Genomic DNA, 18,087 nt, shown 5'->3' on the forward strand with positions numbered 1-18,087 from the left:
TATTGAGCATGAATAATAATATGTCTTTTATTTGTAGCCCTCGGCATCGGAGAAGCGTAAAAGAGGCAAACGAGGCTCGACCTGAAAATTGGAAGGGTGATACATTATCACAGAAGTGGCACATGATGCGAACCCATGACTCCCGCCAATGTTGCAGGGAAATACATAAGAGAATGTGGACGTCTTGTGAGGGACCATATCCTGATTAGCTTTAGGTTGTAGAAATCCTATAATGCAAACGAGCAAAGTGTAGTGGCGTCTCAAAGAGACAAGGAACAGCTTTGGCATGAATTAAAGAATATATTTCACACTTCCACAAGAGTCTAAAGAATTAGTTAAGGACTGGACCTTTAGGAAGATGGCCACACAATTTCAGACCTTCAAGAAGAATCTGGTTAAGGATTATATCAAGCAAGGGAAAAAGCCAACATTTACAGGAGCACTTGAAAAATAGAAGGACCGCTGGGATGCATTTGTGGCATATAAGTGTTCGGAGCTTGGTTTTCAGTGGGTGCAAAGGAATAAAGAAAATGCATCAAAGAAAAAAATATCACCCCACTCTAGGGCAAGTTGGCTACAAGGTCGCAATTCCGAAATGGGACAAGATGGAGCAAGATTTACTTGCTAGAGGTATCACACCTGCAACCATCAACTGGCTTGAATGTTCAAGGAACTGGTTTTATGGTCATGACAGAACCTTAAACCCATAGAATGGCGAGTGCATATTTGGTGAAAGAATTCAGTGAGCAGCCATAGACTACAGGAGGCCATAGAAGCAGTTGCCTAGGGAATATTCCAGCCTGATAGAGAAAAAGATGAGCTAACTTATGCCCTTGAGAGTCCAGAACATCCGATTCAAACACGAGGCAAAGGTGTGATTCCGTGGAAATATGGGTTCAGCCAGTGCATCGACACTTACAGAAGCCGACAAAGAAGGAAGAACGAGGAGCAAACACGCTTGAGAAGGCTCGAAGAACAGTTATTATCTAATGATGCCAAAATAGCGGATGAAGTGAAATGACAGGTTGCCATAGCAATGAGTCAGCAGCAGCAATCACAACCGGCTTCAGTGCCTAATGTCAACGAAGCTAATGTGTCTCAGCGAAGAAGCAGTTGCGCTTCTACGGAGCTCCCTGTCGATAACGCAGTTGAAACCGGCTAGCAGCGCTATCCTATGGATGATATCACTCAACGGACACCTTGTGCACTGCAAAGTAAACAAGGGCATAATCTTCACGATTGGCTATGTTACTGTTGTGCCAACCCAACCAGGAGACCTCTACCATGGATAACCAATTCCTGTTGGATACGCTAAAGTAGGTGTGGAGGAGGTGTGCCAGGATTATGAGGCACTCGAGCTCGACATTCCTGGAGGTGACGGGGAGACGACACTAGCACGGGCCATTCATGGTTGGATCCTATGGGAGAAGCGCAACATCCTCCTCAAGCCTAACTGATCAGGCATCAAGGCCAGCATCTCTGCAACCTCCTCCAAGGGCACGCAGCATGAGTCCACCTTCTCCGCCACCTGTAGCACAACATTCTCCTTCAAGGGCACCTACCATGAGTCCATGGTCACCTGCTTCATCTCCTGGGCAGCCGGCTTCTCCTCAGTCACATCCTCCTAGGCAGCGGTCTCCTCCTTCACCTCCTCCGCCACCGGCAAAGAAGCAAAAGCAACCGCCAAAGAAGCAATCATCAGTTAAAGAGCCTCCGAAGAAGAAGGAGCAAATGAAGAAGAAAGCTAAGGAGTCTGCTAAGCTACTGTGGGAGAAAACTTATGAGAAATGCTGTGAGGAAGCTAAGAAAGCGGTTGACGAGCACTTCAAACCAAAGAAGGCAGAGAAGAGGGTACCCATAAATCTGGCAGATTCAGCCTTTTTCTTAAAATGACCGATGCAAATTGGAGGAAATTCATTCCACCATCAGACTACGACCGCTCAATTACCAATTCATACGAGAAGAAGAAGAAATCTGTTGGGTCGTCTGATGTTCCACAGCTCGGAGCCCAAAAGAAGCAATCAATTCAACCGCTCATCGTACTACCAACATAACAATAAGGGATAATTGCTTTTTTGGGCACCTCTCATCTCTTGGCGACTCAGGTTGCAGATCGTGATAAAATTATAACACACCCCAGAGTTGCTAGATGGAAATATGAGTTTCGCAAGAGCCTTGATCCCCCGGAAGTCGTGCATGTGCTTCCAACATAAATGCACTGGTTACATGATTACTACATGCTCATGTCTAGCCGTAACAACTGCATGCTAGGTGTAAGGATTAAAGATGAAGATTACTTTTGTGGCGACGCTGTGATGTGGTTATAATTCGAAGAATTATACAAACTATACCATCAAGACGCCCTCGACATCAGTTTTGTCAGCACCTAGCTTCTGTAAGTGGTGTTCTTTAATTTTTATTTACATAATTAGCGAATCTTATTACATTTCCTCAATATATGGGTTCCTTGTTTCTTTTGTATCATGTAGAATGGAGATTCAAACTTGCAGAAAGAATGACTACTTTCATTTGGGCTTCGTCGACCCAGTGATTATGAATTGCATTACTCTAAAGGACAACCCTCAAGAAACATTTCATAACTTATACAAGTTCTTGTCCATTCAGCATTACAAGCAGAATATAGTGTTTCCTTAGAACTTTCAGTGAGTGTTTTCTGCCATATAACCCTTTTACTTTTGTATAATTAAATTTTCGAACCCTAACAAAATGTAGCTCGGTATAATCTTGCAGAAATCACTAGATACTAATTAACATAATTTCTAACATGCGCTTAGTGATTGTTATGGACTCATTGAAGAAAAAGCCAAAACTTTACCAAGACATGACCGACTTGTTGAAAAGGTAATTACTAATTGTGAGAATTCCTTCATGCGGTTAGCGATAAATATATTTATTCGTTCTCGGTCATGCGTAGGGTTTGGAAAAAGTTAAGTGAAAAAGAACCACGTAATTTTTGTAGGAACTTAGATTGAAGGCAGACTTTTTGGTACGTACTAGATACTGCTTTGCACGTTTCATTTGTTTTTATTAAATATTCATATGGATACCTGATGACTTCTTTTATCTTAAAGTGTTTGAGGCAGGCACAGGGCAATAATTTATGCGCATACTATGTTTGCGCGAATATTCACATTCTTGTAGGTCCAAACAAGACATTGTTGTCAGTCAAAACCCGCCGGCGAGCAGTGACAGGCAACACGAGGAGCCGGGAGGCTTCCGGGACTGCTGGTGGGTCCCGGTCCCTCGGTCAACGGCCCAGTAATCCGGCTCACACCCTGGCTTGGAGTCGCTAGGCGTGCCACCTGACCCTGCACCCGATCAGGAAGGTGTGATATATCAAATTCCTGTACACACAGACACATGTAAAGGTTAGTCCGAGCCGTGATCGGCTCATTACTTCCTCCCCGGTATCGGCTATGAAGAGCCGGTTGCATCAATACCGGATTGGATCTTTGGAACGGGCAATATATGTATGCTTGACAACGAAATAAATCTTGTTTCATAAATATCGATCTAATCCAATCCACGATAACTAAGCCCTCACTGCATGATCGGAACATCCTACACGTGATTGAGCCTAACGAAAACGCAAAAGCATCGGAACAAACAACCTAAATAGAGATCCTAAAACCAGCCGAAGAGTCGATTCCTGAAGCAACCTCTATTCAAGTCACGACCCGATACCAAACATATTGCCGGAACCTTCAACTCGTTTGCAAGGCCTAATCATGCACATATTGAACCAAGTCTCTAATAAATAGAAACTAGCCATAACAGATTGGAGCTACTAATAAAGATGAAGCAAGACGTAACCATCGCATCCAGGATTCGACACGACGATTACTAAGCACACATGAGCAACGAACAAAGCATGATTGGGACACGAATAAAATAACGTTACTCTATGCACGCTAAGATAACTAGTGCTACTCGCCATCTACGAGGCTTCAGAACGAGCAACACATAAAACGAACGAGCAAGGGTGATGCTACCCCGATCACGCAGAGCGGGATCGGAGCCGCATGGCACTTACTCGATGAAAACCCTAGAACAGGGGAGGCGATGCGCCGAGAGTTGTTGATGAATCCATCCTCCTTCTTGTTTATTCATGGTACATATTTATAGTCCGTAGACTCGTCCTTCTTAACTAACCCTAACCAAACACGACACGACTCTTAACAGCCTACATCTATATTTACACGGCCTTTCTGGCCCCAATCATCCGCACAAGGTCCGATTCGCAAGCTTATTATAATTATCTTGTAGGCCCATCTTGCTCCATGGCCCACTTCTGGCCCATCCAGATTATGGCGATAACAGACATATACTTCTTGGGAAGCGGAAGTAAGTAATAAACAACATTTTGCAGTGTTTCAACTAATTTTAAATTATCATAATTAGTATTTTTCACTTTTTTATAGATCCATAGGATGCGGGATCAGCTCTTTCCACAAGAAAAAGTTTTACTTCACAGAAAAAACTCAGAACTGGTGGTCCGTGGTGGTTCATCCAGTTATGGGCTCATCTTTACTTCCAAAGCTTCATCCCCAATTTCCCTTCTCTAATCGGCAATTCTTTCCCTGACCTGAGTGGGAGACAGATTAGATGCACTAGCTTCGGGCAGGCTTTGTACAGTCTTCCCGATGGGAAATTGAACCCTCCAGACGCTTTACGTTGGTTTAGGATCTTTTACCGAGGCCTAGACAGCCCAAACTTTCTCCCATATATCGATTCTGAACTCTTTGAGAACCCAGCCATGTTCCGGCTAGCCGATTTCGCCTATGACGCTGACACCAGGCGTCTGTACTCCATTATGGTTCGGCCCTGTCTTCTTCCGGTTGGCATGAGTACTTCCAATCGGATCATAAAGCCAGGGTATGAGTTTTACCAGCCGGTTGTAGCAGCCCGGCAACTTGGTCTTGGACAAGTACCACCTCATTTCCTTCTTCACTTCCTGACATCAAATAGAGTGGATCTCCCTGATGTTGTAACCACCCAAAGGTGTTACAGTCTTTTTTCAGAGCTTCCCCTATCTGTCCCTGCCAATCTTGCCTTCACTTCTTCGGCTGTTGATTTTGAGGGGTGGTGGTCGATGTGGAAAACTCATGTTTTCCGAAGAGCTCTGGGTTCGATGCTGCAGTAGATCCACTCTGAATACGAAATTCCTGACGGAGAGGTATTGCTGCTTGACTAACGTTTCTTTTTTTGGCTTTATTGAACCCTTTCTGATTTCATTCTTTGTTTCTGCAGCAGGAAGATGGTCCAGAGCCGATGAATGATGATGGGTCACCCTTTTGTTTCTTGCCAATTGCCCCTGTGGTTCTCTTCGGCAAAAATGCACCTCCTCCTTCGAAGAGCATAATGCAAATCCAGCCGAGCACTGCCAAGCTGACCCCCAAGCGGAAGCGATCTTCTGAAGCTGTTGCCCCCCGAGCTCGTGCTAGGATGAGGAAAGTCCTCGTCAAGAAGATCCGGAAGGAAGTTGCGCCATCTTCCTCTAATCCAGCAGTCCCAGTCGCTAGCCAGGTTTGCATCACCTTCCACCCTTTTTTTTAAATGATCGGCCTTCTGTTCATGGCCGTCTTCTTTAATTACACTCTTTCCTCCTGCAGCCTGTCGTCGTGGATGTCTCTAGTGGGGAAGAACCCCCACGCCAGCAGGGCTTATCTTTGGAGGTACCGGAGGATGTGGATGTGCCCATTAGAGCTTTGATCACTCTTCGTGATCCTGATGCAACTGTCCTGGAGGGCCCCTCTGCATCGGTTGACATCCCGGCTGCTTCACCAGGTTCGCAGGAGCCGGTCGTGACCGCGTCAATTGTCAGCCCCCCTTTGGAAGGACCATCCACCGCCTTAGCCACTGCCGACCTTCCTGCACGAGAGACACATCTAGCAGAGCCGACCGCTATCTCATTGGCTGTTGCCCCCTCTTCTGGAGAAGTGGCTCCTCCGGACTCTTCTCCCAGTGTCATTGTTCAACCTTCGGAAGGGACGCGCCCTCAGGAGCCGACTGCTTCTTCATCGGCTATCGCCACCTCTCTTGGGACAGGTATGCTTTATTCTTTTTAATTACTTCAGTCTTTCTCCCACACTGCCTTGCTCACCCTCTTTTCCTCCAGAACCTGATCTTTCAGAGCTCCTTGCGTTCGATCCTGGATCAATCGGATCGGCCATACTAGAAGCCGATGACCTTCACCCGGACTCGACTAGCACTGCCAATCGACTTTTCCACATGAAGAATCTTCTATCGGGTCCGATTGATGCCTTGATCCATGATTCCAGCACAGTGAAACAAATCCTTGATGAGGTCAACTCCCAGCTCCCTGTGAGCCTTCAGGTCAAGCTTTTGCCGGCCGGGTACCTCTCTTCTTTCCGGGCAAAGGTGGCAGAGGCTCGCCATAGGATTGAGACTCGGCGCTCTCAATCGCTCCTGAGAACTATCATCGCCGAGAGGTGCCAGTCGGTCAACAAGAAGAAAGTTGCACTCGACGCCAAGACTAACACATCTGCCTCCGCCCAGCAGCTTCATCTCCTGGAGAGAGAACTAGAAGATCTCGAGACTAAAGTCCGGGCCACCAAGCAGCGCACTCAGGAAGAGAAGGATCTTATCGCGGGCTCCAAGCAGGAGGCAGCGGTCTTGACTACCGAACTGAAGGCGGACTTGGCCGAGCTGAGCGGGCTGAGCAAACAAGTGGTGCCGGGGGCGGACGAAGAGGATGAAGCGGTGATTACTGAAGGTGATCGCATCCGTCTCGACGCCATTGCTGCCATCAATGATTTCCTCCAGAAAACCTGCCCAAGATGAACTTTGTATTTATATGTCGTGACCCTGAAGTCGATGGTCATACATCGGCTATTAGTAACCCATGGTGTTTAATTGCTTAAAAAACTTCTAAAGTCGATGGTTTTACACCGGCTGTCCTAACGACTTATGAAATGCCTCTTGTTAATGTATGGGCCGATCACACGCATCGGCCTATTTTTTCATTTTTTTGTCTTGCCAAAATGCCATCGGCTTTACGGACTTGAGTCACCGAGTTCGTTGGTTCACTTCCTTGCGCACACCTCCCGCGTCACCTTGTTTAAGCTTACTAGTCATATCGGCTTATTGCCTGATGGGTGCCATCGGCTTGTGTTTAAGCTTACTGGTCGTATCGGCTTATTGCCTAATGGGTGCCATCAGCTTCACTGCTCATTGGCCCATATACTTGGGAAGTATTTCTTAAGATGTTGACCATTGACTGCCACTGGAAACTTGACGCCATCCAATTCTTCAAGCATGTACGCATTCCCAGGTAGGACCTGGTCAACCCTGTACGGCCCATGCCAATTTGGGGACCACTTTCCATATGCCACGTCCTTAGTTCCCAATGGTAAAACTGCTTCCCAGACCAGGTCTCCTACTTGAAATTCCTTCGGTTTAACCTTCTTATTATATGCACGGGCTACTTTAGCCTTATTCTCCTTGATCTTTTCTAGCGACCAAAGCCTGAGTTCCGTGAGGTCCATGCCCCAGCCTCTGAACGGCCATGGTTTAATAATGGGGTTCATCACAGACGTTGGTACCATCTGGATCTTTCCGAACCTCTGACATGCTTGACACCCTTTATAATACTTAAAACAATCTTCCAGCATGGTGGGCCAATAGTACCCTGATCGCCTAATTAGCCACTTCATCTTATGAGCCGACTGATGAGTCCCACATGTTCCTTCGTGGACTTCATGCAGGAGCCGATTGGATTCGACCGGCCCCAGGCATTTAAGCAGCAACCCCTCCAAGGTCATCCCCTATCAGGACATACCTCATGGCTTTGTATCGTATCCTCTTGGGTGCCCCCCGAGCTGAATCCTTCAAGTAATTGAAGATATCGGCTCTCCAATCTCCCTGGTCCAGTAGGTACACCTGATGATTTGATCCATCGGTTTTGTACCCTGAAGCCAGTTGTGCCAGATCATTGGCCTCTGTATTCTGAGCTCTAGGTATCCAATATAAATTTATATACCTGAACTGGGCTATTAGTTCCTGGCACTGCACCCACAACGGAAATAGTAACTCACTTTCACACTTGTATTCTTCTGTGAGTTGGGAGATTACCAATTTTGAGTCCCCGAAGACTTCTACTGCTTTGGCTCTGGCCACCAGAAGCAATTTCATACCTTTATGCACCGCTTCGTATTCCACAAGATTGTTGGTACAAGTAGTAGGTAATCTGATCGAGAAAGAATACGTTGCCCCCCCGAGGCGATTCCAGCAGGATGCCGATGCCACACCTGTCTCCACAAACTGATCTGTCGAAGTACATAGCCCAAGCTCATACGGAGAGCGCCGCTATGTTGGTATTAACCCTCTCAGCAATGAGATCCGCTAACGCCTGCCCTTTGACTGCTTTCGCGGGTTGATATCACATATCGAACTCTGATAATGCAAACATCCATTTTCCCAATCGGCCTTTCAATACAGGAGCCGATAGCATATGCTTTATAACATCCGATTTGCAAATAATGATTACCTCAGCCGATAACAGGATGTGGCGAAGCTTGGTGCACGTAAAAAATAAGCAAAGGCAGAGCTTCTCCATATCGGGATACCTTCTTTCTGCGTCCAACATCCTTCTGCTGAGATAAAATACCACCCTCTCCTTGCCATCATATAATTGTACTACCACTGAAGCAATAGAGGTGTCGCCGACTGACAAATATATGTAAAATGGCCTATCTTGTTGTGGTGGCACCAACACAGGCGGTCTCGATAAATATTCTTTAATTTCTTCGAATCCCCGTTGCTGTTCCGCCCCCCAGCGGAATTCTTCATTGGTTTTGATTTTCACTAACTCCATAAAGGGTTCAATCCGCCCAGATAGATTAGAAATAAACCTCCTAACGAAGTTAATCTTGCCAATAAGGTGCTGGAGCTCCTTCTTGGTAGTGGGTGGCATCATAGTGCGTACAGCTTTCTGACTTTTTAGGCCAATCTCGATTCCCCTTTCATGAACCAGAAAATCCAAAAACTGCCCGGCTGACACGCCAAAGGCGCACTTTTTTGGGTTCATCCTGAGCTCGAACTTTCTAGTTCGTTCCAGAACCTGCCGTAAATCATCCAGATGTCCCTCAACCGATGCTGACTTCACCACGATGTCATCGATGTAAATTTCCACCAAATTGCTAATCAGATCATGGAAGATGTGGTTCATGGCACGCTGATACGTAGCACCAGCATTTTTCAAGCCGAAGGTCATAACCACGTACTCGAACAGGCCCACCGCTCCGGGTACTCTGAATGCAGTTTTGTGTATATCTTCAGGGGCCATGAAGATTTGATTGTAACTAGCATTACCATCCATGAAACTTAAAATTTTATGGCCGGCAGCCGCATTGATTAAAGTCTCTGCAATAGGTATTGGGTATTCATCCTTCGGAGTGGCCCTATTGAGATCCCTGAAATCTACGCACACCCGCCATCGGCCATCCTTCTTCTGCACGGGCACAACGCTGGAGATCCATTCGGCGTACCTGCAAGTCCTGATAAATCCAGCTTCTAATATCTTCTCCACTTCATTTTTCACTTCAACCAGGACATCGGCTTTCATTTGGCGTGCCCGCTGTTGGAACGGTCGAAATCCACTTTTAAGAGGGAGCCGATGCTCAACTATACTCCTATCCAGCCCAGGCATCTTTGTATAATCCCAGGCGAAGCAATCAGCATACCCCTTCAGCAAAGTTATCATCGGCTCTCGTAGGGATGGATGCAATTTCTTACTTATGAACGTTGGTCGTGGCTTATCCCCAGGACCAATATCTATTTCCTCAAGTTCGTCAGCCGATGTGAAACCATATCCTAACTTCCCATCCTCCGTTAGATCAATGCTGCAGATGGAAAAAGAAGATAGTAAAAAGAATTCCGGCTGATCGTTGAGATCGGCCGCTCCACGCATCCCATTATTTTCCAAGTTTTTACAAAAGGAATAAGGCCGGCTGCCAGCGCTGGCCATCCCATAATGACTATGTAAAATACTTGACATCAAAAATTTAATTTTTTTGTTGCCGATTGCAGGAATCGGCCTTCATAACTACGCTGTAATATCTCGTTTCATGCACCTCCCTTATTCTGTAAGGCCGGTGGATAAGACCAGCCTTACTCCATTTTTTGTAGCCTCGATGCGATCACACCCTTCTAAGCTCATCCCTAAAATCGGCTCTTTATCTTCCGCATCCCAGATGCTCATGGCAGCATGCGAAATTTCAATAGAGTCATCTGCCTGAACCACTTCTACCTCGTCTCCATCCCACTGGATCAAAAACTGATGCATTGTGGAAGGGATGCAACAGTTAGTGTGAATCCAGTCCCTGCCAAGTAAGACATTATAGGTACTTTTGCTATTAACGATGAAGAACGAGGTCGGGACAGTTTTGTTTCCGATGGTGAGATCTACACTGAGGACGCCCTGAGCTTCTGAAGTCTGCCCATTAAAATCACTTAGCGTGACATTAGTCTTGATCAGGTCTCTGGTGGACCGCCCCAAACGGCGCAGAACTGAATATGGCATGATGTTAACTGCCGCTCCCGTATCCACCAGCATCTTGTTAACGGGCTGACCATTAATATACCCTTTAAGGTATAAAGCCTTCAGGTGCTTGTAATTCTTGGCTTGTGGCTTTTCGAATATCACCGGTCGTGGTCCTAAATCAAGCTGGGCTACCGATGGCTCCTCGCGGGTCCGAGCATGGAATTCTGCAGGAAGTACAAAAACCATATGTGTATCAGCCGATACCTTCTTATCGGCTTTCTGTTGACTTGGGCCGCCATTCCTTTCTGGAAAGGCGTGCCTCCTTTTTCTGCACATAATGGACTTGTTCTGCCAGATCCGGTCGCGCTTTTCTTAATGTCTCGATGTATTTGGCCTCGGCTTCTTCCAAGCTACGCAGCCGCTGAACCCTACGCTTCTAGGAACGATTAATTCCATCAGGGCACCAACGTGGACGATGATACCTATCTTCCTCTTCATCTTCCTTTCGTGGTGATCGAACCCACTCTTGCCGGGTTGGAACAGGTCCTAACCGTCGGAAAACTGAGCCCCTTGCATCTGGCTTCATAAGTCCGCACTCCGGGCAATCCCTGATAGTAGGCAGCTGGCTCATACCAGAATCCCAACAATACCTGAAAAACGGGCAGTGCCAATGATCGCGGGCATCTTCGTGCTTCCTCAAGTGCTTTCCAGTGCGATGCTCGTATTCTTCTTCCTCAGATTCCCGCTGAAGGCGCTGCTGGTACTGGTATTCATATTTCCTGAGAAGATCAGAAGAAGCTGGCCGTTGATTCCTCACATACCTTACTTGTTCTTCTGTGACATATTCTTTCTTTTCTTTTTGGGGCCGATCGCTGGGATCAGCCTCTTTGTTCTTGACCTGGTGGCGTGATGCCACCCCTGCCATGTTGATGCCGAGCGCGAAGTTCAGCTGTCGCCTTGCAGACCGATCGTAATTTTCCACCATGTTTACACCAGGGAAAGGTTGAGTGTCAACCTTCACGGCGGTCTGGCCTAAGATCAATCGGCCCTGCTCAATAGCCGATTGGATTTGTCGACGGAGCTCCTTGCAATCACTTCTGCTGTGGGTAAAGGAGTCATGCCATTTACAATATGATCTTCCTTTCAACTCCTGCGCCGTGGGAGGCTTGTATCCTTCTGGAAACTTCAACTGTTTCTCTTTTAATAATAAGTCAAAAATTTGTTCGACTTTACCCACATCAAAGTCAAACCCCTTTGCAGGCCCAGTTTGCTTCACCCACTTGCAAGGTACAGGATTTGCGCCGCGAGCCCATTCTGCGACTGATACTTCTAGCTCTTCCCCGGAGTCATCGGCTTCTTCTGTATCAGCTACCGCCACTTGACACTTAAATTTTTCTTGGTACAGCTCAGGATGACGCTGCTCATGCGTTGTCAGCTTCTGGACTAGATGTGCCAAAGAGGTAAATTCCAATTGGAAAGCCAGATCTCTGATCAGCTTCAATAATCCCAATGATGCCAATTCAACTGCTTCTTTCTCTGAAATCCGTGTTGAATAGCATCTGTTCTTCATCTCCCTGAAGCGTCGAACGAACTCTGCCATGGTCTCTCCACGCTTCTGTCGTACCTGTGCCAAATCGGCAATTCCTGCTTCTGCAGTTTCTGAATGATACTGAATATGGAATTGTTCTTCGAGCTGCTTCCAGGTACGGATATAGAGTCAGGACCTAATGATGTATACCATCCGAAGGCTGGTCCTGTGAGCGATTGCGAGAAGAACCTTACTCGCAACGGATCCGATACGGAGATCATGCCCAACTGTGCCAAATATCGGCTCACATGTTCAATAGAACTAGAACCTTCTGCCCCACTGAATTTGGTAAACTCAGGGAACCGATACTTGGGCGGCAGTGGGATTAGATCATAATCACTTGGATACGGCTTAGTATAGCCGGTCGCCCTCCTCTTTGGTAATATGTCAAACTGATCCCTCAGAATGGCGCTGATTTGCTCTGCTGTTTGTAACCTAGGGGCCGAGTGCGCACTATCGTGACTCGGCCCGGTAGCATAGGTGGCGAACCATGCTTGCTTGTCTGCGTCGGCTCCGGAAACCCCTCCAATTGCTTTCTGTGCAGAATGTACCGGGTTATTACTGTCCGGTATGTATGCACACATATAGCCATGTGGGACCTCCTTGGGTGGCTCGCTGAAGAACTGGTGATCCATGGGATCACCTCCCACTTTATAAACCACATAAGCTGGAGCACCATGCGACTCCGCAGCCGCGAGCGCATAAGGCAATGGAGGTCTGGTTTGGAACGGCAATTCCCCTTTATGACTCCCCAAGGTAGGCCCAGTCGGAGAATGCTGATACTTCATAATTTCTTGAACCACACGCAAAGCTACACGCTCGAAAGCATTGACCAAACTTTCAGAATGTCGGTGCAATGAGTGAGCCACCGCATAATTTACTTCCTACCGCAGAGCTCTGGTACGGTCTTCAGATGGGATAGACAAATCTACTCCATCAAGAGCACCTTCAGGTGAAAACCCTCTTCACCTGACACCGTGGTTGCGAGTCCTTTCAAAAGAGCCGATGAGATCGGCTTCAAATTGAGTTTTGATTTCATCATATCTCTGCTTATGCTCAGCAGAGAGCTCCTCGTAAGTGATCGGATCGTCTCTTGCCATTCCGCTGACCGCGATTGACGAAGTCGACGGAGATGACGAAGTCGATGAAGATGATGGTGATGATGATGACGAAGTCGATGAAGATGGTGGCGATGATGATGACAAAGTCGATGAAGATGGTCCCACTGGGCGTGCCAGAATGTGTTGTCAGTCAAAACCCGCCGGCGAGCAGTGACAGGCAACACGAGGAGCCGGGAGGCTTCCGGACTGCTGGTGGGTCCTGGTCCCTCGGTCAACGGCCCAGTAATCCGGCGCACACCCTGGCTTGGAGTCGCTAGGCGTGCCACCTGACCCTGCACCCGATCAGGAAGGTGTGATATATCAAATTCCTGTACACACAGACACATGTAAAGGTTAGTCCGAGCCATGATCGGCTCATTACTTCCTCCCCGGTATCGGCTATGAAGAGCCGATTGCATCAATACCGGATCGGATCTTTGGAACGGGCAATATATATATGCTTGACAACGAAATAAATCTTGTTTCATAAATATCGATCTAATCCAATCCACAATAACTAAGCCCTCACTGCACGATCGGAACATCCTACACGTGATTGAGCCTAACAAATACGCAAAAGTATCGGAACAAACAACCTAAACAGAGATCCTAAAACCAGCCGAAGAGCCGATTCCTGAAGCAACCTCTATTCAAGTCACGACCCGATACTAAACATACTGCCGGAACCTTCAACTCGTTTGCAAGGCCTAATCATGCACATATTGAACCAAGTCTCTAATAAATAGAAACTAGCCATAACAGATTGGATCTACTAATAAAGATGAAGCAAGACGTAACCATCGCATCCAGGATTCGACACGACGATTACTAAGCACACATGAGCAACGAACAAAGCATGATTGGGACACGAATAAAATAACGTTACTCTATGCACGCTAAGATAACTAGTGCTACTCGCCATCTACGAGGCTTCAGAACGAGCAACACATAAAACGAACGAGCAAGGGTGATGCTACCCCGATCACGCAGAGCGGGATCGGAGCCGCATGGCACTTACTCGATGAAAACCCTAGAACAGGGGAGGCGATGCCCCGAAAGTTGTTGATGAATCCATCCTCCTTCTTATTTATTCATGGTACATATTTATAGTCCGTAGACTCGTCCTTCTTAACTAACCCTAACCAAACACGACACGACTCTTAACAGCCTACATCTATATTTACACGGCCTTTCTGGCCCCAATCATCCGCACAAGGTCCGATTCGCAAGCTTATTATAATTATCTTGTAGGCCCATCTTGCTCCATGGCCCACTTCTGGCCTGTCCAGATTATGGCGATAACAGACATATACTTCTTGGGAAGCGGATTTTGTAGTGTTTCAACTAATTTTAAATTATCATAATTAGTATTTTTCACTTTTTTATAGATCCATAGGATGCGGGATCAGCTCCTTCCACAAGAAAAAGTTTTGGCAATTCAAGAAGCCATGGCAGGATTACTTATGAGCAAGTCATCAAACCAGACGGTGAATTTCACTATGATGGACACATTCTTAATAGAAGTAGTAAATATAGCATAGATGTCATATAAAACTTTGTTGCACTTTGTATGTATATATCTATGCATGTTTCACTTTGTTGCACTTTAGTGGTGAATCCCACTTGTTATGTATATGTATGTATATACATGTATACGTGTATATATATATATATATTAGTGGATTTCATATTCAGCTCGAATAAGCGTGCGTTTAGGAACATATAGCAATACTATAAAATACTATGTAATTTCGAATATGAAAATATAACTAAAACAAAAAAATAAATTGAAAGGAACACAGAAAAAATAATAAAAAAGAACATTTAGTCCCGGTTGGTAACGTCAACGCGACTAAAGGGGTTTCCTGCCTCGCCGCGGCTGGGGGTCTCTTTAGTCCCGGTTGGAGGGCTTCTTTAGTCCTGGTTGCCAGATCCAGGACTAAACGCCTGGGCCTTTAGTCCCGGATTGGTGGTCCGGGTTAGGAAACCAGGACAATAGAGGTTTCCCAACTGGTACTAGTGAGCCTTTCTGTACTAGTGTTTTCATGTTAATTCCATCAAATAACATGAACATAAGAGTAAACCAGAGATTCTTTAGAAAGTACCCCAAGGACGGACCTATGCCGGAGGTATCAGTTGCACCGTTCCCAGTATTGTTCGATGTAGTCAAACTAAGTCGATGCAGTGCAAATGATCTTCAGGAAGTAGTCCTACGAGCTTTAGAAAATAGTCGATCGAGGCACCGAGTAGTCGTACTTGTTGAGGAAGAAGTAGTCGCACAGCTTCAGGAAGTAGTCAGATCAAGGCACCAAGTAGTTATACTTGCTGAGGAAGCAGTCGCACAGCTTCAGGAAGTAGTTCTACGGCTTGACGGAGAAGTAGTCGATTGGGGAGGAAACCAGCAATCGTGTAAAGACGCTCCCCAAAAACCTGATTGCTCGCTATCCTGTGCAGGATCTTCAGCGTGCAGAGTTTTGGAGGCCTGAAACCTGATTGCCTACTATTTCGTGCAGGACCTTCAGCGTGCAGGGTTTCATAGGCTTGCTCTCGCCAGAGCTGTGCGCGCAGCGTTAGTGATGGAGATGTTGCAGCAGAAAACGGAGGAAGAAAGGGAGATGTCTCCTCGGCAGAAGTGTTCCACCTTCGGAACGAGAGGAGGCCGGCTCCTTATACAGGTGATAGTACACGTGATAGGAGAGAAATCTAGGCACAACAATGTACATTAAGGCGCACCATTAACCAGACATCAAATTTCCTCTTAATCCAACCTTTACTCTCCTCAATTACTCATAAGATATTAATCTCCTCTTAACTTCTTAACATTAACTGGTGGATCTTTTAATTCTTAATTTACATTTAAATAAATGGACCAACCCCAAATATTCCGACACCGGCTTGCAAGGATCGAGCAACAGACGTACGTGCTGCCGTGCTGGATCGACGGTTCGATCTGAACTTCCTACGCATCCATGCATGCTGCTTCTTCAGATCTCGATCGGTCGGTTCTGAATGAGAGCTAGATTCCTGGCTTCCTGCACCTAATCTCGGAGCAGCTAGCGTTTCAACACACGCGTCGTGCTTGCAGGGAGGGAGAAAAACAAGTGTGCTCCTAACAGCGCGACACGTTTTCATTTGCTCTTAATCTGCCACATGCCTAAAGGCAAAGGGCAAAGAGCAGAGAACAAAGAGTCCATCCCCCTCTCGCAGTGTAGTACGTATCAGAAGACTAGCTAGCCGGATGGCACTACTGAGCCAGGCAGCAATTTGACTCCCGGCGGGTGGTGCGATATCTTGATTGTATATATTGACACCGATATCTGTTGCAATCATGGCCAACTGAATCCGCGAAAAAGGTTCGAGCAATGGTAATCCTCGATCGCGTGCGTGACTTTTCACCAACTCTCTCGCTCTATCTCTTCTAGTCTTCATGTCGAGAAAGATGTGCTCACAGTGCAAGGATTAACCTAAGAGTATATAATTACCTTTTTCACTGCTACGAGGTAGTGCAAATTCACGTAGGCACACTACGTACACACACATGCGTGCAATTTAAAATTAAAGATTGAAACAGCTAGCCATGAGTTATACACAAGGAGCAAACTTTTTGCGTCGGGAACAAGATAGGAACTGAACGTGGGTATTAATTCGATCTTCTTTCTCTGCTCGGTCATCCTTATTTACTAGGTATATAGGTATGTAAGCGTCTTCGTCTACACTGTATTCCGTAGAAAAAAATCGAAGGCTTCAGTCAGCGTATAGCATAGATATTGTACGCCCTGTTGTTCTCCAAAGTCACTGTAGGTTGGTTGTTGGCACAGCACATGCACTCACCGACGAGTCCGGTCTCTCTCGAGAAGAACGCTACTGACTTGCGCAGATAGCGTCCAAGTTGTTGGTCTCGATGGACGGCCTTCAATTCATGTGCCCGCGGCGACAAGGGATGGTAGCACACCGTTCCCCCCTAGTCGGCACAAACGAACAAGTCATGCGTCCTCAAAGTAACTTTGGCTAATTTGTCTTAGCCTTCGAAAATCAAAAAGTTACTTTTGAAGAGAAACGAATCTTGGAAAAAGGTCTATTATATTATAGCGCTAGCACTGATGTGAGCTTGGCTTTCCCTTTGCATGCCTTATCGCAGTGCATGCAGCCAGCTGCGTGACATTGATTGATCGACGGCAACCGTGATCATCAGAGATGTGGTACGTACAACTTCGATAAAACTTTGCATACATCGATCAGCCTTCGATCACCATGCATGTTTATACAGATTGTGTGTGCATCTCAATATAATGGATATATGTTCCAATTTCTTCCATTGCAGCACTTGTCAATAACATGGAGCGACAGCCAAAATTCTTGTAGCTATAATGGTGAACCTAGAGATTCATGATGACTGGACTCCACCTAGATATAGATGATGATGATGATGATGATGATGATGATGATGATGATGATGATGATGATGATGATGATGAAATCACCATGGGACCGCCGAACACGATTAGCACAACGTGTGTATCAATTATCAACCAAATCACTGAATAATTACATGTATCACATGCAGTAAAGCGCACCAATGTACGTTAACTAATTAATAAATTAACCCATGCCTAACTCCAGCTGCCACCGGATTGGATGAGATCCATGGCGCAACAAAAATAATCCAAGTCTCGCTCAAGAAAATGACCTCAGATGACCATGAAGTGTGGACAGAATGCAATACCAAACCAAATAATTCCATCTCACAAAAAGGCAAATAAAGACGATAAAGAGAAAGAGCTCGATCCATCAGCAGGTAACATCACCGCACCGCTCTCTCTCTCTCAAGTGTCAACAAAGTGGCAAGCACTAGTGCCCTTCTCCTGGTCCTCGTT

This window comes from Panicum hallii, chromosome 9, assembly GCF_002211085.1.
Source record: "Panicum hallii strain FIL2 chromosome 9, PHallii_v3.1, whole genome shotgun sequence".
NCBI lineage: Eukaryota > Viridiplantae > Streptophyta > Magnoliopsida > Poales > Poaceae > Panicum > Panicum hallii.